The 26,228-nt window shown below is 45.0% G+C and overlaps 1 protein-coding gene and 1 non-coding gene across 2 annotated transcripts in view; one reads left to right on the top strand and one right to left on the bottom strand.

The window, feature by feature from the left end:
* The window catches only part of CSMD1 (CUB and Sushi multiple domains 1), a 1,564,948-nt gene that overhangs the window by 473,550 nt on the left and 1,065,170 nt on the right, over window positions 1-26,228 (bottom strand). The window lies entirely within an intron of this gene.
* LOC144238192 (U6 spliceosomal RNA) lies at window positions 18,024-18,129 on the top strand. Its single transcript, XR_013337041.1, has one exon. It is a non-coding gene; the product is annotated as a U6 spliceosomal RNA (small nuclear RNA).

Raw genomic sequence — 26,228 nt, 5'->3', positions numbered from 1 at the left:
TGCTTTCAAATATTTAAACTAACTCATTAGTGGCTTTGTTTTGTTTTGCTTTTTATTTTCAGAATGTCTTTTAAGAAATTAATTGCATGCCTTAAAGAGAGAAGGAAGACATTCAGGCATCTAAACATATTTGGTCTCCTGTATATTTGTATTCAGGAGGACTGTATATTTGATACTGCCACATTTATCTTATTAGATGTATTCATATATACCTCTTGGTCTATAGAGCAGCCACGGAGAGTTAACAGCTCTGCAGAAAACTCCATAGCTCTGGTGGAGCCACCATCATAGACAGGCAAAAAGTTTGTCGTAGTGAGTGCTTTATGTTTTCATTACATTAAACACCTATACACAGGCTTCTCAAGGGCGTGTCATTACTTAATATGAGTTATGACTCCCTGAGTCAGGCAGTCTTCTATCTTAGTAATAAGAAAGAAAGATTGAATTCAGGTCTCTGACTCTACATGCAATATTACAGTCAGCTCTGCAATATTTTTTTCTAAATATGCAGAGAATTGTCCTCCATGGCTGAGCACAAGGTAGAGTAATAGGCCACTTATGAGTTAATATAACTGTGTCTGTAATTCTTCCGCATATTATAGATTTAAGAAGTTTCCACTTATCTGTCATATGATATTTAAAATAAACCCTAGTTACTAGTAACCTATTCCTGCAATTATTTTTGTTTTACCAAAATTATTTTGTTCTCTTGTGACATTGTGCTCTCTCCTAGAAACTATGTGAGATACAATTTTGGCAATGAAAGAGATATTTTGATTAGAAATGCATATGCTTACACCCTAGATATAGAATCTAAATCCCAGACAGACTAAGCCACTTGTAGTCCAAATCACACCGTTGTGAAAGGGGGATTGGAAGGGCAGTCTAACACACACACACACACTGAATCACCAGAATTCAGAGATTTGTTAATGAGTACTGTTGTCTTATTTAATCTTTGCTACTTCATTTTTATTTTAATATCACTGTGTTTATGAATCAGTTATGGTAGAATTAAAAATAATAAATTTGGTGTCATATGATGTAAAAATATATTCCTGAAAAGTGCATAGCTATGCACTCCTTCGGTGTCCTAGGGAAACGACAGTGTGTACTTTTCAACATGGCCTTTACTTCTGCTCTAATCCCTGGATGTATCCATTCTGAGTAGAACTCTAAATAAAAAGCTAACTAAAGTGAGTACCTCATTTTTTTGTTCTCTAATAAAACTTTACTTGTAGGTAATAAAATTTGATTTTTCATACAATGTTCATGGGGTATGGGATAGTCTTCTTTTTATTTATTATTTTTAAGATTATAATTTTTAGGATGGTATTCGGTTCACAGTTGAGTGCCAAGAGCTTCCACTTAGCCTTGCCCCCACACACAGCCTCCCATCACATGGCAGATTTGCTACAATCAATGACCCAGCACAATCACCCAAGACGCACCTTCAGGTGCAATGTGGGTGCTGTAAGTTTTGCAGATATTTTTTAAAAGATGCACTGGCACGTTTCCATCATTACAGCGTCAGGCAGGGTAATTTCACTGCCCAGAAATCCTCTGTGCTTCCCCCGTTCAACCTTCCCTGCCACCATCCCTGACAACCACTAATCTCTTTACTTTGTCTACGGTTTCGACTTTGCAGAAGGTCATATAGATGGAAGCACACAGTACGTCCCTTCTCAGACTGGCTTCTTTCTCTTATAATATCCACTTAAGTTTGTTTCATGTCTTTTCATCTCTAGAGAGCTCACTTGTTTTTAGTACTGTATAACATTCTGCTGTCCACACAGATCACAATTTATCCACTTATCTACTGCAAGTGTTCTGGACTTTGGTCACTCTGATAGGGAGGCAGTGACATCTCGCTGTTTTTGAACGTCTCCTTCCAACCCCAATTTCCTACATGGCATGCGTATCAGTCACAAGCCATACACAGTGAGTCCGGTATCGGTGGAGATTTCTAGGCTGCCTGGGACTCCACCAGTCAGAAACCATTAAGGACTTGACCTTTCTTAGGCAAGACGGCCTTTCTGTATGCTGAGGGCCCTTAAAAGTACTCAGAAACTTTCAAAGCAGCAGGCCAGGTTAAAAGGGAGTTAGCATTTTTAGTGAGAAGGACAGTATTTCAAAAGCACTTTGGGGGGGCAGGATAAGAATCAAGATTCTACAGTGGATTTAATTTCAAGGTAATCATAGTAATATTCCAGGTACTGAGTTCACAGAAATTTACAAGCAGAGCTGTATTATAACTGACAGCGGGGCATGGAGAATTATCCTCTGTGATAAGAAATGCTGTATCATGCCATTGATTTTCCTCCGAAAATACCGGTGGAAGCCACTGCCTTCCCTGACAGTTCAAGCACCAGAGGAATAAGCCTGTCACCGGGGTGTCCTCTGTATGTCCAAAGCCTCTTTGCTGACATTCTATCAATCTCATCTTGACAGCAATCAATGGAATTAAATGCCACTCTATTCACTCAGCTTCCTGTGACCCACTCGGATTTGAATATCGAGATGTGAGAAAGCCCTTTGAGAGGAAATGAGTGGGAACGAGGCTTTGCAAGGATTAGAATAGTGATACTCAGCTATTACCACTGAGTTAACACAGAAAAATCAGTCATGCCCTGGGTCACCAGAACTGCCATGAGAAGGTGCTCATCCACTTGGTTTCCACAGAAGAAGGTATCAGGCATGTACCACAGACTGGTCATTTCAAATGCATTGTGCCCAACTATATAATGACTTCAGCGCTGGTGGGGACACATCACAGAACTTAAATAACCTACTCCAAATCACACAGTCGGGATCCTGGGTACATGGCACTTCAAAGAGCCGTCAAAATGCTGAGTCATTAATTCAGGTTAAAAAGAAACTTCTATTCTCATCTTAGAAATTGAAAGCAGTGTGTTGGTATTTACTTATATTTCTAGACTGTGGTCATGTGTAGTATTTCTTACTCTCCTCCATCAATCAAAGATATAGTTTTCTCTTCCTAAATTCTCTATAGAATATATAACTTGCCTTAAAATATAAAGTTATCACGGCAAAAGCAAACATAGAGAGGCATATTCTTTCAAATAGGGAAAATGTCTTAAGTATAATTGTTTGTGTAAATTATACTCCAAATGTCTTTTGTGTGAGTCATGAGAAAGCCTTCTCCAATGTAAGTATGTTTTAAATTATAACTGGCTAAAATTTCTGCAAAGTTTAAATAAAGCAACCATTTTGCTACAGACTGGTCACTCTGTAAAATCTGCTCTGTAGAGCCAGTGTGGGATGTAAAACTCTCAAACTAGACCTCTAGGAACAGTAATGGCCCCAGAGTGCCACCAATCACTCACAACCTTGTGTTCTTTCTAAGTGATATGCTATCCCACAGGTAAGAGTACTTCATTCTCCCAAACCGCCTTCCCTATCAAGGTTTTCCATGTTTTGCTCTGATGCAAGCAGAATCAACGTTTCTAGGAGCTTCTGCACCAAAGAACACCAGACATTATTCTCTAGTCACTAGGTATTTTTAGAGCATGTAGTACGTCCAGGCCACCTTCACCCAAAAGGAAAAAGCAGAGAGGGAAATGATTCTTTCTCTGAGTACTGAGCTATGTGTCCATATGTTTCATCTCATCTAGGCTGACTCTGAAGATCAATACATACTTTCTAGGCCTCTGGCATTCTGTTCTCCCTTATGAGAATGAGATCCCCCAAAACACCTCCAATAAGATTACTCTCTGGCCCTGTAGGGGAGTCTGGGGCTGTGTAATCTGATATTTCCGCTGGACTGGCCCACGGGCCGCCCACATTCTGACTGAACATTACTCCTGGGTGTCTGTGATGGTGTTTCCAGAACAGATGAGCACTGGAGTCTGCAGACTCAGAAAACTGCCCTCCTCAGAGCAGGCAGACATCGTCCAATCTGCTGAGCCCTGAACAAAACAAAGGGGCAGAGGAAGGGGGGCTCTCCTTCTCCACTGAGCACCGAGCTGGGGTGGTGGCCTCGGGGCCGTGGACCCGCACCCACAGCACTGCTGCATCTGCACCCCCAGGCTGCACCAGACACACAGCGGGACCTCTGTGCTCCATCACCACATAAGCCAAGTGCTCCCAACACACCTTCTCACACACGCGCACACACACATGCATGCGCACACGTACACGCACACACACACGCACACAGGCTCTGTTTCTCTGGGGAGCCCTAACGCAGGACCCCTATCGTCCAGCTGTCACTCTCTGACCCCAGCCCCGCTTCAGCGGGGAGCCCACCGGGCACTGCAGGAGCCATGCAGCAGAATCATCGAAAGTAAGGGTCTGGAAATGGGACAGACCTTGCTTCAAACCCAAATTACCCCTTTCTAACTGTATCACCTTCAGTTCCTCACCTGTTCTAAAACTCGGTATCTTTACCTATAAAATATATTTAATGCAGCGTGTGGCAAATTCTAGTTGTCTGCATAATGACATATTACCTCTTCTTTTCTTTTTTTTTTCCCCTACTTTTTAACGTTTTATTTACTTCTGAGAGAGAGAGAGACAGTGTGAGCAGGGGAGGGTCAGAGAGAGAGGGAGACACAGAATCTGAAGCAGCCTCCAGGCTCTGAGCTGTCAGCACAGAGCCTGACGTGGGGCTCGAACCCACAAACTATGAGATCATGACCTGAGCTGAAGTCGGCCACTTAACCGACTGAGCCACCCAGGCGCCCCTACCTCTTCCTTTCTTAATGACCCAATTCCCCAGTTTTCTTTGTGCTAAAAATCCACATTTCCTAGTACTTCTTCCAGCTGGGGGTGGCCAGATGACAAAATCTCTGTCAAAGATGCCCCAGTGCAGGTTGGGTGACGCCTCTCAGGAAGCCGTCTACAGGGGTAGGAACCTATTCTGCTCTGTCTCCCTCCTTCCTCTCAAGAGACGATGTGGCTGTGACAGCAGCCCTCTCGTGCGGGTGGGGTTGAGAGCCACACTATTAGGGGAGCAGAGAAAATTCTGGAAAGAACTTGGATTTCATGTGAAGCCAACTTACCAATCTAGGAATGTCTATTTCCATATTTTTCTTCACATGAAAAAAAAAATTAAGCCTCTTAGTTTTTTTTTTATGTAAGCGACTTCTTAATGGATATAGAAATGTGTGAGTTTTAATGGCAAAATTCAGGGAAATGTCTGACATAATACTTGTTTCTTGTTTTTAGAGGCACTCATGCCGTTTCAAAAAGCCAATTCCGAAAGGCTACACAGGGTATGATTTCACTTAGAGAACATTCTCGAAATGACGCAATTATGGAGACGGAAATGGAGTAGAGGCTGCTGAGGGCTACGGCCAGGGTGAGGTGGTGGCGGTCCACAGGGGGTCGTGGGGGAGGTCTTCGTGGCCCAGTGTGGTGGCGGCGAAATGCGTGTGGAGACTGCATAGGACCATACACATGTGTATGTGAGTGCACTTCCAAACTGCTGGACCGGTAGATGGTATGACCCACCCCCAGGAGGCTGGTTCTGGCATCATATGAAGGGCATGTGAGTCATTATCATTGAGCGATTTGGGTCATGGGTACACAGGATCTTTCTGTACTGTTTAAACTTCCTGATGAACGTATAATTGCTTCAAAATAAAGAGTTACACACTGTGCTAGCTGATGACACTTGATACGCATCCTTGACTGAAGACGGTGCTCCTCACAGTGAGCACAACTGCCACTCGGGCCGTCCTGTGCACTGAGGCGGCCAGCACGCGGCAGCCTGCCCAGCTTCGACCCCGGGTTCTGGAACCACTCCTCCCCGCTCTGCGACAGCCCAGACACGTCTCCAGACCTTGCCGCGTGTCCCCTGGAGGGGGACACCTCCCTTGTTCGGGGGCTGCTGAGTCTGGGGAGAGTTAAGTATATGAAAAATGATTCTTGCCCCTGAGATGTAAATATTTAATTACCATTGTGATTAGAACGGTCAAACATGTTCTTCAAGTGACTGTTAAGCCACCCCCCACTTCTAACCGCAAAATTCTTGCTTCTGTACACCGGCTTCGCCCCTCTCCCTATATAAACCCTGAGCTATGGCTCAATGGCGCGCTCTTCCGAGGATTCTTTGGGTGCCTGGGAGGGGCCATCCGGCCGGACTAAAATAAACCTGAATAACCGAAAAAGAAAAAAAAAAAAAAAAGAGTCTTCCTTTCACAAAAGATACTGATGTAGAGTTCGTTCACAGGGCTCCGTCCTCCAGTGGAATTAGAATCTGATTTGTTGCACCAGCGTTCAGACTAAGCACCGAGTTCTGCACTGTCTCTTGTGAGAAGTGATGCCAGTGCATCTTCAATCACCTGGTTTGCATGCATTATTGAGGCGTTTTGCTAAAGCTGAGTGACAAAACGCTTCCTCTAATGTTCATAAGATGAAAGGGGAAAATGGCAAGAGACCATGTAAAGTGCCGCAGTGGGCACGGGGAGCTCAGGGACAGACGAGGGCTATGTGCCTGTTTCTCTGGCACTTTCTCTGGCCTCCAGAGCCTGTTGGACAGGCATTCCCTAAGGGATCCTGTGGGCGTCTCTTCCTTACAACATCCATTCCATTCCCATAAAATTGATCAGAGAGTGATGGTTCAGTAAACTGTATAAAACATACAATTTGAATTTCAAAATACAAATTTGTATCGATTGGTTAAATTTCTTCCAGGGCAAAGTAGCTGTATTTGAGACCAAAAGATTCATGTGGTTTGGAAATATGAGAGGCTGAAATAGTTGATGTAAAATTATTTAGACTATTTCTTCTTCCCCCAAAATTGAAAGTTGACTGACAAAATCACCTGGATACAATGATTTCTAGAAATAGTTATCTTTTTAAATATAAGAATGAAAAAAAAAGGAAGGATGTAACTAATTAAAGTTTTAATACTATTTACGTGTTATAAATGTGCATTTGATTTACATTTGCCTTAGATAATTTTGAGTCAGGAAAAAGTTTGACAATTAGTTACAGTGATACTGGCGTGTCTTTACAGTCCTCAAACATAATTCCCCATAAAACTTTTGAAAATGCTCACCTTAATAAAAGCTATAGATACTTCCAACAGAATGCACTGATTTCTTTAAAAAATGAGATCTATCATTACTTCATTAAACTATTAATATAATTAATGTGATACATATAATGTTGACTTAAATTTTCTCATCTGAATCAGACGACCAAAATCAAGAGCTGCATTACTAAAATGCAAAGTGCCACTGGATCCTATTTCCACGCAAGTTGGTTTGTTTTTTGTTTTTTTTTCATAGTTTCCGGCACTAATTACAAGAATGTGAAATAAGCAGTTTTCATGTTTCATGTGACTTCACTTGAAAGACCACCTAANCCACCTAACTGTACCGGATTAATTCAAGAAAGAGTAGTTCACTCTTAAAGTGAAACTCTATTTTTATATTGAAGGGAGAGAATCCATAAAGGATTCTCCTAAGATATAATCATAGCCTTAGGCTGGAGGAAGACAGGAGTGCATTTTATGCGTACATTTTATATATGGGGACTTTTAGGCTCAGATAACTGAACCATATTTTCCAAGAACCTCATGATATAATACCGCAACCCTGGCAGGACGAAATCTCTCTGACTTCTTGTTCATGAGCTGGCAACAGCAGAGTGCTTGAGTTGAGGAAAAAATGCCAGTTTCTCAGAGTTCGTCAACCCATTTGCATGTATAGATGCATCGGGGAAAATACTGTTGTGGGTATCTCATTCACACAAAACTGAAACTAACACCGCCCCAGGCCTCCGCATACTTTCTTTACCTTCCAAGCAACCTTCTCCCGGAATTTCCTTCTCTGACATCTGTCACCGTCTCTTTCCATAGGCAGCAGATTGGCTGCAGGAAATGGGGAATCAGGGTACCCAGCTTGTGAAAAATCAGTACCTCCCTAGTCACGGAAATGATGTTTATAAGTACACACATGATTCATTTTCACACGTAAAAATGAGGTGTCCTATCTCTTTTTTGCTGTTCTACTTTTTAAAAATTTTTTAATATTTATTTTTGAGAGACGGGGCACTTGGGTGGCTCATGCAGTTAAGTGTCCGACAGCAGCTCAGGTCATGATCTCACGGTTTGTGGGTTCGAGCCCTGTGTCAGGCTCTGTGCTGTCAGCTCAGAGCCTGGGGCCGGTTCAGATTCTGTATCTCCCTCTCTCTCTGCCCCTCCCCTACTCATGCTCACTCTCTCTCTCAGCACAGAGCCCAATGCGGGGCTCGAACCTACAAACCGCAAGATGAGCCCAATTCAGACGCTAAACTGACTGAGCTACCTAGGTGCCCCCGTTATTGCTCTTTTTGTTAGGACACTTTATCAATGAGAATAAGAAGAATAAGACACAATAATGCATTTTAAATGTTTTGCTCCAAAACTGACATTTTTTATAGTTCATCTCACTAAATGTCAATTTCGTTGATCTGAGTTTGAAGAATCAACTTTTAGTTACATCGATTTTCTCTATTGTTTTCTTCTATTTTTATTGCGTGTGTGTTGTGTGTACATACACATACATACACTATATATAGTAATTTATTTATTTAAATGCAAGGTAGTTAACATAGAGTGTGGTCTTGGCTTCAGGAGTAGAACCCAGTGACTCCTCTCTTACATACAGCACTCAGTGCTGTATGTGCTCATCCCCACAAGCACCCTCCTTAATGCCCATCCTCCCTGCTCATCCCCACAAGTGCCCTCCTTAATACCCACTCTCCCTCTAGCCCATCCCCCACCCACCTCCCCTCCAGCAACCCCCAATTTGTTCTCTGTATTTAAGAGTCTCTTATGGTTTGCTTTCATCTCTGTTTTTATCTCGTTTTTCCTTCCCTTCCCCTGTGTTCATCTGCTGTATTTCTTAAAGTCCACATATGAGTGAAATTGTATGATATTTGGTTTCTATACTTGATTGCATTTATCTGTGATCTAATCTATATTTAATCACTTCTTTCTTGTAGCTTTGGGTTTAGTTGGTTCTTCTTTTTTCTTGTTCCTTAAAATGTAAAGTTAGGTTGTTGATTCAAGTTCTTAGAGTGTTAGTGGCTATGAATTTCCCTCTCAGCACCACTTTTGCTGCTCCCCGTAAGCTTTGGTGTGTCATGTTCTCATTTTCTGTTCTATCAAGTTATTTTCTACTTTCCTTTTCGGATTTCTTTTGACTCGGTTGTTCTTTGAGGTGTGTTGTTAAATTTCCACCTATTTGTGAATTTTCACATTTTTTACTCTGCTATTGGTTTCTAGTTTAATTTCACTGTGGTTGGAAAAGATCCTTTGGATGATCTCAGGCATTTAAAATTCATTAAGAATTAGGGCCTATCCTGGAGAACCTTCCATGGGCACTTGAGAAAACAAGTGCAGTTTCCTGTTGTTGTGTGAAGTGTAAAACAAACATTTTTTAAAAGAAATTCTGGAAAGAAGGCAGATTCACAGAGCTGTACTATGAAAAAAAAAACCCAACCCACAAAATGGGGCTACACGGGGAGAGGAGAGGCAGGGCAGCTAGAGCGAGTGGCCTGTCCAAAGGCAGAGTTAAATAACTAAATATTCCAGGGGGGAAGGGGGGAGTCTATTTTTTTTTTTTTTAGAATTTAGTATTTACCAAATGTCAGCAATATACAAGAATGAAAGATAGATGATGAATACATAGATGACAGATTGATAACGGACAGATAGATGATATATAGACAGACAGAGACAGAGATGACAGATAAATCTCATTGAGCCAGCCCTATAAGGAAGGATTTTACAGATGATAAAATAGGCTTGTGGAGTCATTCCCACACCTTTAACCATATGGCTGATAAAAAAGGATGATTTCATAGTGAATTTTAACCCCTTTCCATGACATACACTTTGCTTTCTTAATTTTTTTTTAAATGTGATTTCTTACAATTCGCCTAACTTGAAGGAATTCCTAATAACTTTTTGGGCTCCTCTCCTGTCTGATAGCCTGTATTTACCGGAAATAACTGTATTCAGGTGTAGCAGAGACACAGCATGACCAGTGAAGAATTCTTAGTGCTTCTCCCAAGTTTAGGTTTGAGTTCTCCACAAATGTTTTCCTCTCTGTAGTTGTGGTCTTTGGTTACGTTGTAGGCAGAACCCGTGAGGGCCTCTAGGGCGCAGGCTCCCTGTGTACACATCCTGAGTGATCTCCTCCTCCAGAGGGTGGTTAGGGTCCGGGCCTGTCACAGGGCTATCTCTCCCTTGATTAGATGCCTTTATAGGGGCTGGTTGCTCCCATGAGTACCCTATGATATATGTGCCTCCACTTTAGCTGTCTGCAGAGGCATCCTCCTGCTGGTCTGGAAGAATCTGCTGTCATAGTACGAGATGGCCACCTGGGTTGACCTGAAGGTGTCCCCATGTAGCTGAGAGTGACCCTCAGCCAACAGCCAACAAGAATATGACTGAGTATTTCGGTCCTGCAGCTGCAAAGCGCTGAATTTTGGAAGCAGGCTGAACGAGTCCCCAAGAGGCCACCGAGATGCCGATGAGCTGTAGTCCAGGTAGACCTAGGGGAACGTGGGCAGAGGACCCAGCCACGCCCTGCCAGACTCCTAGGCTCCTGACCTCCACACACTGTGCTAGGTGATTTACATGCTACCTGCAATTTTTACCACTGCATCACAAGGTGGACTTGTTATTGACATCCTTCCTGGAATTAAAGAGAGGCAGAGGGACCCTGATCAGAAGCAGAAAGTAGCTGCTGCTGAGCTTGGAACCCAGACTCGCCCAAGATCCTAATTCTTCTGCACATGCTGTCACGAGAACAATTATGCATGTTTCGCTCCAAACCCAATCCTTGGGTAGGAGGACAGTTTGGTTTTGGCACCATCACCCCGTCTCTGTGACCACGAATGAACTTGATCCAGCTAACAAAAATGAGAATTCATGGTGGTGTACTGTCTGCAGCGGTCACTTTGCAACCAAGTGGAGTGGCTTTAGATAAGCTAGCAGAGCGCTGAGGCCAAACCCCTTTCCTACAGTGTGTTTGAGACCCTGGAAAAGTTACCGAGTCTCTCTCCTTCTCACTGCTGCTCTGTGTAAAAGGGAATTACTGGAGTCCATACCTGTTAGGGCTCCTATGCGGAATCACGAAGGTTATGTACACATACACATGAGGTCTGGCATGTGGAACCATTCCGCGCGTGTCCCGGATGACTGTCGCTGCTCCTGTTACACCCAGCTCTGGCCCAGTGGACCTGAGACCGCCAGCAGATGCAAGAGAATGACAGGTGTCCTTCTCACATCTGGGAGCAGCAAACTCTCAGGGACTTAAGTTCACCAGCTTGCGTACTTATTTTATCCTTTACAATATATTTCAAAGCATAGCGTCTGGCCTTCCCTAACGTAAACATGTAAGGGGAATTTTGGAATCCCATCATCCAGGAGTCGGCCAAGTGTAACTGAAGGGATTGGCCTGGGGACAGAGCACAAGGCCACCTGTGTGCTCTGGGCCACGGAGCAAAAGTCTCTGCTTTGATGGACCCGGGGTTCCCTTATCTCCTCGATGGGACAGGCATCCACGTGAGGGATGGGTGTGGCTCATAGTAGAAACTCAATAAATGGTGGTTATGATGTTCGCAATGCCTCGTGTGGAAAAGAGCTGTAATGTGCAAGTGTGAACTGTCACCACCATCTAGTGGCAGTGGTCAGAAATGTAGTCGCTGAGGAACATGAGAAAAATAGTTCACCCTCAGAGTGTGTTCTCTTCCAGGGTACCCCCGGAGAGCAGCCCTGGCGCCCTGAGGTGTCCCCACAGCCCACAGATCAGCTGCCTGGTTCAGGAGCCACTTCTAGCTATATGCCGGCCGCGGCAGAGCTGGGGACAGGCATCCGGACACTGTCTGCCGTGGTTTGGACGAGAGACCCAGGGAAACGCGGTGTGGCCTGGCAGGAGTCAGGATGCTCTGGGCGACCCCACCCGCAGCACCACAGAGAGGGGCCCGATCCTCTCTTCCTTGTGAGGCTCGTACCCCTGTGACTCCCGCCTGCTGTTTGACTGGTCAGCCTGCTGCTTCGGCACAAGGAACCAGGCGATAAAAGCACGCACTACCCCCACCGCACCCCAGACGCTGACCACGCACAGCATGCCAGCTAACGGCAACGTGGCAAAAGATATTTAAAACGAGTTCCTCAGGAATTAAGACAACAGTTCGTAAATGTGTGCACAAACTCCTATATGTCTTTTTCCCCCTCAAAGCACGACTATTTACATGTCCGTTGTAGATGGCTGTGCTGTTAGGGTGTAATGATGGGCCTGCATGTCTGTTCATGACATTTACGGGGCTCTTCTATCTCGTGCAGATTCCAGCTTGAGTTACAACACGCTGCGTCCACACCAAGTGTGTATCACCTCACACATCATCTAACCGCTCAGTGGGAGCTGGAAATCACAGGGCAACGAATCAGGAACACTTACCCGACTGAGGACGCGCCGCCCACTAGCACTGGGCACACACTTGGTTAGATACTACAGAGTCAATGAATACATCTCAATTAATTCAACCTCCCTGCCTCCCTCATTTCGATGGAGACGCTCCTTTTATTTATTTATTTATTTATTTTTTTGAATGGAGAATACTGTGTATTTCTTCCACGAAGGCTGTTTCTTTATGAAGGGTAATGTGGTCTGATAGGTACACGTCCTTGGTACATAAGAGTTCATGAGACACTGCGCTAAGCAAGTTTGTGGCTGGGACGCAGAACTGGCAGCCCTGCGGCTCGGCCCTGCCTGCACAGTGAGAAGAGCTCGACGCTTCAGGTTTCTGAGACCACACATGAAAATGCGGGCTGCGTGTGAAATTCTAGGTTTACGACTTCCCTCAAAAAACTAGGAGACGGGCTGGGCAAAGCCTGTGTACCATCCCCGCAGGGCCAGACAGACCAGAGCAGAACGTGGCAGCCCAGCGGCGTGGCACATGCGCTCACGTAGCCTCTGGTCTTGGCCACCCAGCACAGGGACACAACCGCGCTCTAACGTGGGCGTCCGGCCTCAGGCCTCTGGCACACAGCATAGCCCGCCATCCTGCCCCGCAATTCTGTCACACCGCAGCTGCCATCCGGGGCCACGCGGGCTCTCCGTCCATGCCAGCCGGGGCCGCCAGGACCCTGCACAGGAACCCGCTGTGGCCCCCCCGGATGCCACCATGACCTCCACTGCTGCCTCGCCCACAACGGCTCTGCATGCAGCACTCACAGAGTTCTCCTGCAGCCTCTAAGCACACCCCTTCCAGAAGCTTCTCCTTGCAATGAGGAAGAAATCCACACACAGTCAGATAGCCTGAAAGGCAGCTGTCCCTTCTGCCCTCAGGGAGCGGCTTCCCCAACGAGTCACACCTGCCCCTCCACCCATAGGTAACACGGCTTCTTCCCCCGAATGTGCCCCCTCCTCTGGTTCAGGGCGGTGGTGCCTGCTAAGGTCTCTGACTGCAGGGACCCCCCACCCATGCCACCTCTGGTACCGCACTAGCCCTTCCTCCCGCTCTCAGGAGGCGGCCATGACTGCCATGGATGAAATACCACCACCCTTCCCTGCAGGCTTTGCTGCACCCATCCTGGTTTTACCCTATGTTGTGTGTTTTCAGGCTTCTGTCTTCATCCACCGGATTTGCAGTTTTGGTGCCAGCATGTGTGTGTGTGTGTGTGCGCGCGCGCGCGCGCGCACGTGCACAAATCTCCATTCCAGCGCCCGNTGTTTTCAGGCTTCTGTCTTCATCCACCGGATTTGCAGTTTTGGTGCCAGCATGTGTGTGTGTGTGTGTGTGCGCGCGCGCGCGCACGTGCACAAATCTCCATTCCAGCGCCCAAAGTGGTGCGGAGCAGACAGTGAAGTGACCTGGGCACGGGGGAAGGGCACCTGCAGAGGCTGGGGCTCTGAGGTCACGCCGCGCATCCAACAGCGCGCCCTCGGCCCGCATCTTCAGAGCTGCTCCCTCACTGCCTCCCTGTGGGGCGATCCTGTCACACGCCTATGGAACCATGAGTGGGACTGTGACACAAAGTTAAAGACACACAACGCCCCAAAACTAAGAGTCCCTGGCCATCTCTTTGTTACAAAAGGAAAAGGGAGAAAACACCTGTAGAAAACGATGGAAAACTCAAGTGTGTCAAGCTCCCTTGAGATTCCGGGTATAATGTTCCTTAACCAGACAGGGTGAAAACCATCTCCTTTAAATCAGCTGCAATCACATCGCGCACAGATGGTGGGTCTTGTGTGTCCTGCACTTCGCTCCCAGAGTGAGAAACGATCTTCTAAATCTTCCTTATACGTGCACTGGAGACAAAAGCGCTTCGCACCGCGCTGGGCCCTGCTGTGCACAGCGTGGTGCGTTCTGCTAAGGGGACTTTTCTTGAGCGTGGGCCGTCTGTGAACTCGCCTGCCACGGACAGAGCTCTCACACGTGGAAGTGAAGCGGGATTCTGTGAGGCACAATGACAGCTAGTCCGGGGACAGATGCCTTCCCCCAGCGTCCCTGACCCGCCTTACGTACAAAGAAAACTTCTCACCGGGTGACACAGCAGAGCGAGTTCATTAAATCAGACGCTAACAGTCTTCCTGCCAGACACCTGGATCTTCTGCGTCACATCGCTGCCCTGCGCTCAATCTCCTCAAAAACAAAAGGCTTTTTTTTTACAAATAGTTTATTGTCAAGTTGGTTTCCATATAACACCCAGTGCTCATCCCCACAAGTGTCCTCCTCCATGCCCATCTCCCCTCCCCCCCACATCCATCAGTCTTCAGTTTTTGTCAGCATTCAGGAGTCTCTCATGGTTTGCCTCTTCCCCTTTCCCCCACTGTTTCCCCCCTTCTTCTCCCCCATGGTCCTCCGTTAAGTTCCTCCTAATCCTCCTATAAGTGCAAACATATGATATTTGTGCTTTTCTGCCTGACTTATTTCGCTCAGCATAACACCCTCAAGGTCCATCCATGTTGCTACACATGGCCAGATTTCATTCTTTCTCATTGCCATGTAGTATTCCATGGTATAGATAAACCACATCTTGATCCATTCGTTCGCTGATGGACACTTAGGCTCTTTCCATGTTTTAACTAGAGGAGAAAGCAGGAAACAATCTCTTTGACCTCCACCGCAGCAACCTCTTACTTGACACATCCCCCAAAGCAAGGGAATCAAGAGCAAAAATAAACAATTGGGACCTCATCAAGATTAAAAGCTTCTGCACAGCAAAGGAAACAACCCACAAAACTAATAGGCAACCAACGGAATGGGAAAAGATAGTTGCAAATGACATATCAGATAAAGGGTTGATATCCAGAATCTATAAGGAACTCACCAAACTCCACGCCCAAAAAACAAACAACCCAGTAAAGAAATGGGCAGAAGATATGAACAGACACTTCTCCAAAGAGGACATCCAGATGGCCAACAAACACATGAAACGATGCTCAGCATCCCTACTCATCAGGGAAATACAAATCAAAATGACACTGAGATACCACCTCACACCAGTCAGAGTGGCTAAAATCAGCAAATCAGAGAACATGAGATGCTGGCGAGGATGTGGAGAAACGGGTACCCTCCTACCCTGTTGGTGGGAATGTAAACGGGTGCAGCCCCTCTAGAAAACAGTGTGGAGCTTCCTCAAAACATTAACAATAGAACTCCCCTATGACCCAGCAATAGCACTGCTAGGAATTTACCCAAGGGATATAGAAATGCTGAGGCATAGGGGCACATGCACCCCAATGTTCATAGCAGCACTCTCCACAACAGCCAAAACATGGAAGGTTTTCTTTTTAGATACAGCTTAACACCTTTTTCTAAAGTTGAAATTTCTTCCTAATCATCTACTTCAACATTTGTGCACACATATTATTTATTTTATTTTGCTCCACATCCTTGTAAGAAAATCAACCAGACGGGCACCTGGGTGGCTCAGCTGGTTAAGTGTCTGACTCTCTGATTTCCACTCAGGTCATGATCTCATGGCTCATGTGTTCAAGGCCCACAACAGGATCCTCACTAACAGCACGGAGCCTGTGTGGGACTCTCTGCCTCCTCTCTCTGTGTCCCTCCCCCTGCTCATGCACTCATGCTCTCTCTCTCAAAATAAATAAATATTTTTAAAAAAGCAAAGAAAATCAACTAGACTCTTCTATTTCCTATGGAAATTCCTTTAGAGTTATATTATGATGAAACATTTCCATCCTAAGGGCTCTGACTTACCTTAACATCCATACTTAGCATTTATTAATCAACTAGTATTTGTCAGGTACTGTCCCCCGTTCTTCAGCATTATTGTTTTCTTTTTCAGCTTTATTGAGAAGTAACTGGTGCACAAAATCTACACGTAATTAATGCATACAATTTAGTGAGCTAAGTCATATGCACACACTCATGCTACTATTGCCACAATGAAGATTAATAAACATGTCCATCATGCCCAAAAGCATCCTTGTACCCCCTCTTTTTTGTAGGAAAAACAGTTAATGTGAGATCTACCCTCTTAATAAAATGTTAATTGCCCAATACCTTACTGTTAACTCTAGGGATGGTGTTGTACAGCAGGCCGCTGAAACACACATCTTGCATAGCTGTGATTTTACGCCCACTGAACAAGAACTGTCTGTGTGGTCCTCCCCCGCCCCCAGCCCATGATAATCACCATCCTAATGTCTACTTCTATACCTTCAGTGATATTAGATGCCTCATGAAAGAAGAACCAAACGTTATTCACAGTAGCCAAGATATGGACAAAGGGATGAGTAAAGAAAATGCAATCTATCCACACAATGAAATATGGTTCAGCCTTAAAACAGAAGGAGACCCTGTCATTTGCAAAAACATGGATGGGCCTGGGAGACATATATAAAATACATCAGTCCCTCGAGCTCTTTACCATTACCCCCCGCCCCCCAACTCTGAAGGTAAGAATTCCATTATGAGGTCATTCCACAAATACTTCGGTGCTCTTGCTATTTCCAAGTAAAGCTCCAGGACTGTTCCATGTGAAGGGAACACACATGGCCTCTGCCCATACCTGCCTTCTAGCGCAGTGTCAGAGGCAACACACAAACCATGACTACGTGCATGCCCCACGCTGGCAGCGCCAGGGAGAAACAGTAGCTGGGCTCACGGATGTAGAAGAACGGGAGGTGTTTGAGCCCAGGCCAGGCGCACAGAGACCTCCAGCACAGTCCAGTCAGCCTGCACGTATCTGAGAGATCATTTCAGACAGAGAAGGCAGAAGCCCTGGAAGACAGCACTCAACACGTTTGAGAAACCACGAGGCTGCGGCTGGGCTGGGGCAGCGCAGAGCTGCAGCAGGCAGGCGCGGGGCCGAGGAGCAGTGGGAGCCTGGGGTGGAGGCTGGGAGGACATCGTCAGGACCCCTGATGTTTTGCTGGGACAGGTGATAGACAACCCACTGGAGAGTTCTGACTGTAGGACTGATACACACCAACTTTGGTAAGACTCAATCCACTTACTGTGTTGAGAACAGACTGAACAAGGGCAAAAGCAGAAGTAGGAGAATCAGTTGGGAGACAGTTGCAAAAATCCAGGTGGACATGGCGGCTGCTGAGCCACCTGAGTGACTAAGAGAAGTGGAGGAAGGTGGGTACTGGCCATGGTGGGTAGAGCAGTGGGGCAGGAGAGATAAAGTAGTGAGAAATCACTATGCAGTTTATTGCTTTTTTTAACCTAAGTAACTGAAACAGAGAAATGTCATTTTCCAAGAAGATGGGAGGAACAGGTTTAGGAGAGAAACTCTAGGTCTGTTTTGGACATGCCATGTTTGAAAAGCCTACTGGATGTATAAATGGAGACACTGAGTAGAAATTAGATGCATTCATGTGGGGTTCAGAGGAGGAATCTGCCTAGAGAAGTTTTTGGAAGAAGTAAACCTATAGATTATAGTATTTCAAGCCATAAGTTAGACTGAATAGCAACAGGAAAAAGATCAGAGCCTGAGATGTCCAACATTCAAGGGGGAGGGACACTGAGTGGCATCAGCAAAGGCACTGAGGAGGCATGTATAGTTCTCATCAGGCTTTGTGTTTTGTTAGCAGCACATGCACTAAAATTGGAACAATAAAGACAAGACTAGCATGACCCCTGAACAAGGAAGACATGCACATTCATGAAATGTCCCGTATTTTCCACACGAACAAAACAAGAAGGTTGGTGAGAAACTAGAAGAAACTAGCAATCATAAAAACAAAGCAAAATGAACACATAAAAACTAGAGTTTAAATGAATAATAATTGAACTAAAGAATTCAATAGTTTCAGAAGCAGACTTCACCAAGTGGAAGAAACTATTGGCAATTTGGAGGATGAGACTTTGGAAATTTCCCAATCAGAGGGAGTAAAAAGGGGCACCTGTGTGGCTAAGTCAGTTAAGCATCTGACTCATGATTACAGCTCAGGTCATGATCATGATCTCATAATTTGTGAGTTCTAGCCCTGTGTCAGGCTCTGTGCTGCCTGCTTGGGATTCTCTCTCTCTCTCTCTCTCTCTCTCTCTCTCTCTCTCTCAAAATAAATCAGTTAACATTAGGAAAAATAAAAAAGAGGGAACTAAAATGAAAAACAGTGAGGAAAGCCTATGGGAATTAGAGGACCCAGTAAAAAGGAGAAGATATTCACATGGAAATTCTAGTATATTTAAAACAATAATGGCCCAAAGTTTCCTGAACCTGAGAAAACAAATGGACATCCAGATCTATAACCCTCAAAGGCCCCCAAACGGGCTGATCCTGCAGCAGGCTACCCCGAGGCACGCTGTAATTACACTGTCAAAAGTCAGCAAGAGATGGGGCGCCTGGGTGGGTCGGTTGGTTAAGCATCTGACTTTGGCTCAAGTCATGATCTCACAGTCCACAGGTTCGAGCCCCGCAATGGGTTCTGTGCTGACAGCTAGCTCAGAGCCTGGAGCCTGTTTCAGATTCTGTGTCTCCCTCTCTGACCCTCCCCTGCTCACACTGTCTCTTTCTCTCAGAAATAAATTAAAAAAAAACACACACATTAAAACATTTAAAAAATCAGCAAGAGAAAGGAGGAGACTTACATATGAGAACAAGCTTTGCCCAAATTAACACAGAGAGATGATAAAGACTAGCACACAAATAAGTGAAATAGGGGACAGGAAAATAAGATAAAAGATTAACCAAACTAAGAATTGGTTGTTTGAAGAGATAAATTAAGTTGACAAACCCTTAGCTCAACCAACCAAGTCAAAAAAGAAGAAAGAACCCAAATGCAGATAGTTATACATGATAGAGGAGAAATTATAGCTGACACTACAATAGATATAAAGGATCATAAGAGCCTACTATGGACACTTACACATTAGCAAACTGGACAACCTAGAAGAAACAGAGAAATTCTTAGAATCCCACAGTTTATAAGACTGAATCAGGAAGAAATCAGACATCTTAACATACTGCTACTAGTAAGGAGACTGAGACAGCAAGCCAAAATCTCCCAACAAAGAAAACAGCAGGATCAGATGGCTGTTTTACCAAATATCTAAAGAAGAATTAACATTAATCTTTCTTAAACTCTTTGAATAAATAAATAAACAAATAAGAGAAGACTCTTATGCTCATTATTTGAAGCCAGCATCACTCTGATACCAAAACCTGAAAACCTTATAGAAAAGAAAACTAGAGGTCCTATACCTTTGGATCATTTTGTTTCTTATTTGATAATTTTGTTTTCTGAAGATAATAAAGATATTCTCAGATTTTAATGGTTTTCCCTTGAATGTGTGACTATAAACTGGCCCCTGGAAAGCTGGAGTTAACGTCCCCCAGCTGCGGCTGGGTCTCGGTACTCCTCCTCACAGGGCTGCAGCACTGGACGGTGGTCACAGAGGCGGACCTCACCTCCTTGTGATCCAGTTTTCTTACCTTTAAGAAATGAACTTGAGGAACAGAGCCTGTGACCTAGAGTGGCTAAGGGTTCAGCAAAATAGTGAATGAAATGTCTTTCTGTCCCTAAAATCTGTTGATTTCTCAAGCAATGTAAGCTAATATCTCCTGGCNTCCCAATGGATGAATAAACTTTTTATGCCAAAATACATTTTAAAATTCATGAGCCTGAAAATTCACTGGCTTTAAGCCTTTGGGTCGACACAGTGGGTAAGTGATCTAGGATGCAGTGGATGAAACGAATGTATCTGTATCTTCTGGGGACCCAGGAGAACACACTAGATTTTACTGGATAATACGTGACTTCTGTCACACCCAGGTTTGGCTAACACCCTTTACTTCCCTAGTCATGATTTCTGAATTGGTCAATTTCTTTCCAGGGTGGTTTTAAGAGACAGAGGGAGAGTGCACAAGTGAGAGAGAGAGGCAGAGGGGGGGAGAGAGAGAATCTCAAGCCGACTCCACACTCTGTGCAGAGCCCTACATGGGGCCTGATCCCACGGCCCTGGGATCATGACCTGATCCAAATTCAAGAGTTGGACACTCAACCCGACTTAGCCACCCAGGTGTCCCATCTTTTCAGATTTTTTACATAAAGGCATAAAAGTGGGGTTTTTTTTGTTTGTTTTTTTAATAGTGTACTATGCTATTCACAGCTGAGGTTTGATAATCATAGTGTGGTTTGTTATTCTGGGTTGTACAGACATGGCTGACAACAAGAATTATTCACTCACTGTAGTGCATCACACCCCCCCCCACCCCGCGCCCAAGCCCAGGGCCAACGTGGATCTGACGCTCTCTGTGGCATAAGCATCACGTATGTCCGCTCTGCCACAGGCACCTCAGGCCATCCCGCTTTCCAAACTGCAGACTTGGCTTCAGATACTGGAGAGTGAGGCTGGTCGTGGGACAGCCATTCCCCATCCTGCAGGACTAAACTGGGGAAGATGCTCTAAGACAGAGGCTTGAAGCAAGAAAGAGGATTGTGGACTCACGCTCAGAAGTACCGGACGGAATGCCAAGGCCATTAGAGCAATCGTGCAGAGAGTAGCTTCCCAGGCACAGGGGAACCTTTCCAACCTCTCAGACATAGCAGTGTGGTTCCATTACAGAGCACAGGGGTGTCCATGGGGAAGCAGCAGTACGATTTGGAAATAAGGACAGAGAATTACTGGAAACTTAAAAAAATGTCCTGATACGGACCTTGAAACCTGATGCTTTACACCATAGAGGTGGTATAAACGTTCCCCTTGAAAATCAGATCAGGTCAGCGCACAGACTTTTAGGTGTTACATATTTTTAAACATGGGAATCTTACATCTCCATCACATTTTGAAATAAGAGGCTTCAAATCTGACGTGCACTGTGCAGATCTGTTGATGTGGGAGTATCTGCACCGGCATGCGGCACTGACGGAGGCCACGTGTGCCACTGCTATGGGGGCCAGGAGGTCCACGTAAACTGGGCCTTCACTCCAGGTGAATTCAATGTGCATAGACTCCATTTTGCTCATCAATATGGAAGAACAGAACTATTTCCATCAATTTTTAAATGTTAATTTTATTTGAAATGGATACAATTATAGAAAGTTAACTTATTTTAAATGGAAATGAATGATGCTTATTTCCTGAAATTGAGGAAGGGAGAAGATGTCTTATGTGTTGAAGACAGCCTAGAGGAGGCTTACTATTCTAGAAGTATTTTACCCATATTACAGACTCGCCATTCGCTGTCCATCATGTGAGGAGATTTTAAGGTATGACACTGAAGAGCTAAATGTACTTAAGTAATGGACAGGTAAGACTCCTAAAACCAATCAGCCAGCCAACCAATAAATTATGGAAAGGGAAAAAAAAAACACTACTCTGAATGCCTTTCATCAGGTAATGTAAGGTTGGGCCAAACGCAATAAAATTAATTTATGGATACATGAGAACATACTTACCTAGGATCTGCACTGACCAAACAGTATTTCAGGTTTATGGGAGTGTCATCATCACACACTTGCTAATGTACTAATACACTAGTCACTTTCCTTCAGGGATTAAAAAAAATTAAGGTTTATTTTTATTTTGAGAGAAAGATAGCATGAGTGGGGGAGGGGCAGAGAGAAAGGGAAAGAGAGAGGCCCAAGAAGGTTTCACACTATCAGCAGGGAGCCGGGTGTGGGGCCCGAATTCAAAAAGTGAGATCAGGACCTGAGCTGAGATCAGATCGTGACCTGAGATCCAGACCTGAGCCCAAGAGTAGGATGCCCAACTGAGCCACCTAGGTGCCCACAGCAATTTGTTAAATGTTTATTTATTTGTTTTTGAGAGAGAGAGGTGGGGGGCTGAGACAGGGAGAGAGAGAGTCCCAAGCAGGCTCCATGCTGTCAGCACAGAGCCTGATGCAGGGCTCGATCTCACAAACCCTGAGTTCATAATTTGAACTGAAGTTGGACACTCAACCGACTGAGCCACCTGGACGCCCCTTTCAGGGATTTTTTATAATAATTCAGGAGGTCATTAATTGCCTTTTCAGATAAACCAGTTTATAAAATACAAAGTATGTGGCCCAGGTAGCTGATTGATAACCTAACCTTCTATCTGCTTAGTGCCTTAGCTTCTTCACTATTATGAGAATTTGTCAGAGACACTAGATGCCACATAACTGAGATACTACAGAGGCAGGGTGCCCATGGCAACCGAGACGAGAAGGAGCTAATGGGGAAGGCAGGGCTGTACGGATTCTGGGTAGTCAACAATTACCACCGGGGCTTTATGGGACCCGTAACAATAATAATCATGACCACTGCAGCACTGCTTATGAGAACAACATTTTGGAAACAACCGAAATACCTATTAACTTGGAATGACTGAACAACTTTTAGGATGCTCATATTTATGGACACTCTGAAGATACTAAAGTGAGTAAGTAGACATAGAAACAAATAGATCTAAAGAGATTTTTGTGTTTTATTAAGGAAAAAATAAGCAAAGAATTTCAAGATATTAATATTTGTATTTATATTATGTGTATATATATTCCATCATATGTACATATATACACACATTAATACATTACAAATACATAAATGTACAAATATCCATATCTATACAGTCACAGAAAAGCAGATTCCTATATAGTGGGGCAGACAGTAGAACATAATTCGTTTCTGTATTAAATGATAGAATTTTGATGACATTTACTTTCTCTGTGTCCTATTTTCCAAAAAGAACTGAAATATACATTTATAATTTAGAATAATAGTATGTGAATGTGTGTGCTCTAGAGGGATATATTATGAATTTTTACTACTGTATCTCCTTCACATCTCGGTCCACAGAATAGATAAAACAGAAAAAGAAGATAGACAAGAAGTATTCTTTATGAGAGTAGCAACTTGAGGCAGAAATGAGGATAGTATTTTATTGTATAAGAACAATGAATAGTCTGAAGAGAAGAAAGGGACATGGGGTGGGGACATGGGGCAACATTACTCAAAGGGTACAAACCTTCATGATGCAAGATGAGTAAGTCTGGAGATACGACGTGTAACATCGTGACTGGTAACAACACTGTAGTATCCACTTGAAATTCGCCAAAAGAGTAGATCTTAATTGCTCTCACAATTACGGAAACTCAATTACCTTAACTTGAAAGGAAAGGGAACTCTGTGAGGTGACGACTATGTCACTCGGCTCGAGTGTGGGAGTCCATGCACAATGTTCACATCTATCAAAACATCACAGTTTATACCTTAACCTATACAATTTTGTATTTGCCAAATATGCTTCAGTGAAACTGGAGGAAAGTCTGCAGAAGCCCATACTATAGCTCTGAATAAACAAATATCAGACACACAGTCTTCATATGTTGACTTTATGATTACTGAACGTCATCATTATTTCTTCTTTCAGCTCAATTCTGCCATGACAACCTCCGGCAACTGGACTCTAAAACAAAGCTGCCTAAGTTCTACCTTCTGTGAAAAGGAGGAGGGGAAGGAGGGGAAGGAGAGGAGAAAGCGGAGGAGCCAGGGGACAAAGGAACAGACTGAGAGCGGTAGGAGACACCTTGAACACGTCTGACCCGTTTAATACGCAGCGCGGGCCGGGCGCAGCAACACGCAGGGCACGCGGCAAGCGTGTGCCGTCAACGCGGGGACTGCAGGACGCGGCCTCCCGTCTGCTCAGGCGCCCGAGCTGGGGGGCAGGACGCTCGCTGCTCGGTGACCCGATGCTGAGGCGAAGGCAGGTCCAAAAGAAGGAAGGACTTGGAACCGAAAAGAGGCGGGACTGGATGGCCGCACAGCTGCCGCCCTGACGAGAGCCCGGAGCCAGACCCCCAGGGTCACCGCCACAGGGGCCGCTCGAAGAACTGACGGTCGGTAGAAACGGCCGCGGACGGTCGCACCCGGGCTCCGCTGAGTTGGTGCGGGCTGCTACCTAAGCCTGGTATGGTACCTGGAATACTGACCCTTCAGAACATCCGCCGATGGAGAGTGTTGGGGGAACATAAACCCAAAGAGGAGAAGTGATCGGAACCGTCCGTCAGGAGAGCCGGGGCCAGGGAGCCGGATGCAGGACAGCAGCCCCCTGCTGCGACGGCGTCCGGGGAAACCTCTGCCAGTGTTTTCCCAGCCCGCGCCAGGGGCACCAACGGCGGGCAGCGCCCCGGGGACGGGCCCCGCGTGCCNAGTACTCACTGTTTATAATATACACAAATACATGTGTGTACATACGTGTGTGTCTGTGTGTGTGTGGATACATAGCAGGATGCATATTTTTGGTGCCATATATTTCTAGGTGAAATGTATATACTTGAGTATTTTGATCACTGTGTCTATATAGGGCTCTGCAAATCAGTCAAATGTGATATGAAAACCGCTTCTAGAGGTGCGTGCAGGGCTCGGTCACTTAAGCATCCTGCTCTTGATTTCAGCTCAGGTCATGATCTGATGGTTTGTGAGTTCGAGCCCCACACTGGGGTTTCTGCTGTCAGCACAGAGCCTGCTTCAGGTCCTCTGTCCCCTTCTCTCTCTGCCCCTCCTCTGCTCTCTCCCTCGCAAAAATAAATAAACTAAAAACCCCTGTATTGTTCCACATCTGCCCTCCTTACCTAAGACTCCTCACAGTACCTGGCAGCACCAGACCCCAGAACTACTCAGAATCGTAAATGTCCTAGTTATAAATGTCATGATTTTATAAACATGAAATACTTCATTAAGAACAGTTTCGTTCATCCTGTTAGAAGTTAGAAGAGATCCTGTGAGATAATCTAATTGGTTCAGTCATCTGAAAAAATGTGTCAGATGAAATACAAGCCTTTTCTTCAACAACAAAACATTCCTACTGCAGATAAGTTCAGATTCTCGTCACTGACTTCGCTGAAGGCACCCAGGGGCCTGCTGCCTCCGAGTAAGAAAACAGTAACTGTTGCCTCTGCATCGTCAGCACGTCTCAAAGGAAGGTCTGACGCCACACCTCTCTTGCACCTCGGCGGCGTACTCGGTTCAGCACCTGGCCACAGAGGCAGGCCACGGGGTCAGCACCAGCGTGCCACGCTGCTCCCCACCACCGCCACGGGCCAACTGGGCACTGCTGACAGCGGTCAACACGCTTCACACTTCAGCGCAAGCCCCCAAAAACAATTACCGGGTCATTAACACAGGCTTTCAAATACACGCATCAAACCATCCCGTAGAGGGCTGTGAAGGCACGCAGAACACAGTATCCAGGCCTCTAGAATATTCTCTTTTTAAGTGTACGCCTTGATAGGAACCACTAGATCACTGTCAAAATAACGGACTGGCAAGTGTAAAGTAACACAATATGGGGAAGCCAACTGCTTGCAGAATATTAACCACAACTGAGCTTGATAGTGTCAACTGCACCTTTTGTGTGATATGCAATAGGTTTTCCAATAAAAATAGCATTTTGTTTATCTGAAAGCATATTAGTATAAATATGTGGCCATATTCAGGACCCAAATAATATGCAGACTCGTGGCATTGTTGGCCTGCAAACAGTTAAATATATATGTATATCTATCTCTATATCTCTATATCTGTATCTATCTGTATGTGTATGTGTGTATATATATATATATATATATATATATATATTTTTTTTTTTTTAGGGGTATCTAGGTGGCTCAGTCTGTGAAGCATCTGACTCTTGATTTTACCTCAGGTCATGACCTCCTGGCTAGTGAAATCGAGCTCTGCATCAGGCCCTATGCTGACAGTGGAGAGCCTGCTTGGAATTCTCTCTCTCTCTCTCTCTCTCTCTCTCTCCCCCCCTCTCTCTCAAAACAACCAAAACACACACGTACACCACAA

This window comes from Crocuta crocuta, unplaced genomic scaffold (assembly GCF_008692635.1).
Source record: "Crocuta crocuta isolate KB4526 unplaced genomic scaffold, BGI_CrCroc_1.0 scaffold111, whole genome shotgun sequence".
Lineage (NCBI taxonomy): Eukaryota > Metazoa > Chordata > Mammalia > Carnivora > Hyaenidae > Crocuta > Crocuta crocuta.
Note: the sequence above shows the minus strand (reverse complement) of the source record. Positions and strands in the feature narration are given on the sequence as shown.